General features: G+C 40.0%; 1 pseudogene; it reads right to left on the bottom strand.

Annotated features, from left to right (window-relative positions):
* Positions 1–1,012: 1,012 nt before the first annotated feature.
* Positions 1,013–1,971, bottom strand: LOC148298284 (ubiquitin C-terminal hydrolase PSMD14 pseudogene; annotated as a pseudogene).
* Between the last annotated feature and the right edge of the window lie 233 nt (positions 1,972–2,204).

Below are 2,204 nucleotides of genomic sequence, written 5' to 3'. Positions count from 1 at the left end.
GAATCGAACGCTTCCCCGTATTTACAGGGCCTTAAAAGATTGGTGGTAAGCGACTAGAAAGCTCGAATTTATCAGGAAAAACCGGCAGGTTATTCACCAATTGATCCTTATTTGAAGAATCCCCTCCAAGGTCAATCTTAAGGAATTGATAGATCAAAATCTTCGAGAAAGAAACAAAGTGATATAGGATTTGGGTCAAGCATCAGCAAAAAAGCCGTGCAAGAACTCCAAAAGCATTGGGAAGAAAAAATGCAAAATGTCAAAACTTCGTAAAAGTCTAGAGAGCGCTCAAACCAGATAAAAAAACGATAATAAGGCAAAAATAATCTGATAAAAGATACAGATCGACTGCATCACAACTTTTTGAGAGCCCATTCCCATCAAGTATCCTATATCTTCCCGACTCAAAGGATAGAAGGAGATGAGAAGCTGAATCAGAGGGCCAAAAAATTATAAGAAAAGCTTTAGATTAAAGAATTCGGGCTGATTAAAAAATCAAAAAACAATTAAAAGCCGCAGTTCCACAGTTTCGAGCCTCTGAATCAAAGGCAAAACAGCTCCTACAAGAATATTGTTTTACTAGAATAAAAGACTGCCAAAAAATGATGAATTAATTATACGCTTGCATAATTTTAATCGTTCATACATTCATTTAATGTATATTATGTACTCTATAAATGTAATTAGAATAACGGTTATCAATACAAATTGAAACGAAATTCCTAATGTAATAAGTTCATAGCTGCCATCGTCTACTTCGCCCTTTCGAGTATTCAAATGAGAAGATACAAATTTCATGAAACGATTTATGATGATGAATATCAAAATCATAAGCATAAAATTAAATCGGAAAGGGGTTGGGGTTGGGGTTGGGGTTGGGGTTGGGGTTGGGGTTGGGGTTGGGGTTGGGGTTGGGATTGGGGTTGGAAATGATACAATTCTGCACATCGAACGAAGGTAAATCTACTAAAATATAAATTTATTTAGATGTTTATTCCATCAGAGCCTTGATCCGAAATTTCAAAAGGATTTTGTTGAAATCATGCCTCCGAGCAGGCCCAATATATTTTAATTCGCAGTCTATTCGATGGCCTCTGAAATGTGCCTCTTGGGGTTCAGTTTTCCCGTATTTTTGATCGCGAGCTCTTTCTTATTTTTCTTGGTTTCTTCCTCGATTCTTTTGGCCCACTCGACCGCCCATTTTGATACTTTCTCGAAATTTTCATGGCTGTGCTCTGTGATTGCAGATTGCTCCTTGAGTTTTAAGCCATGGTTCCATTTTTGCTTGTAGAGGTTCAATAGCATTTTCTCTTCCAGCTCATTGGTCTTGTAATTGATGTTGATGGAATAATAGTATTTGTTGAGTCCCTTATACATTGCCTAAATCGAGGGTTTGTTCAGGTGCCCATTCACTGAAGTTGTTTGTCGTGGCTCTAAGCCTGTCATCAGAGCTTTTCGGTCAATCAAGCGGAAAGCATCAATGACAACCTTCCCTCTAACTGATTGAATGGGGTCGATGACGACTGCAACACACTTCGGGTTGAGCTGTTCGAACGATTACTGCGTGTTCATGTCGACACTTGAAAGCCAGCAGCCGAAACTGGGATGGGAGTGATACCATCCGACTACATTTTCGTTTCTCATTGTCTGCTTGAGCATGTCCAGCATGTCCTTCTGATAGACGGGGTCGACTGATTCGACAGAGACAAGGTTGCCACTTTGAGGCATTGCGAAGACGTCGACTACTTTGATGGTATACTCGTCGACAGTTTAGCCGAGCATGAGCCCCATAACTTCGAGGGGAACCCCAGCGCGGCAATGCTTGAGCATTTTGAGTAGAGCTAAAGATGAGATGTAAATTTGTTCCGAAGTATCAGGCTTGTTGATGCTTTCGGGTTGAACATCCCCGAGACCCCTTCCCAAACCTCCAAGTCCCCCTAAACCTCCAAGTCCACCTAATCCTGGTATCATTATTTAAATATTTTTTAAATCTATACTCACTATTTGATTTCTATAAACGCATCACTCCAATCCCACAATGCACCATTGGCTTAATTTGATTATGTCGCCATTCCAATAATAACAATTTAATCGTAAACAGGATGCATTGCCGGAATTATCTGGAGCAGTACAGCAAGACCAAAAGCATTAGAGACCTCACCAAGAACAACAGAAACTCATATAAGCTAATCAACCAGCAGAAC

The sequence above is a fragment of the Brachycentrus maculatus genome, unplaced genomic scaffold (assembly GCF_059751285.1).
Source record: "Brachycentrus maculatus isolate JH-2025_06_01 unplaced genomic scaffold, ASM5975128v1 h1tg002247l, whole genome shotgun sequence".
Classification (NCBI taxonomy): Eukaryota; Metazoa; Arthropoda; class Insecta; order Trichoptera; family Brachycentridae; genus Brachycentrus; species Brachycentrus maculatus.
The sequence above is the reverse complement of the archived record's forward strand: the minus strand, read 5'-3'. Positions and strand labels throughout refer to the sequence as shown.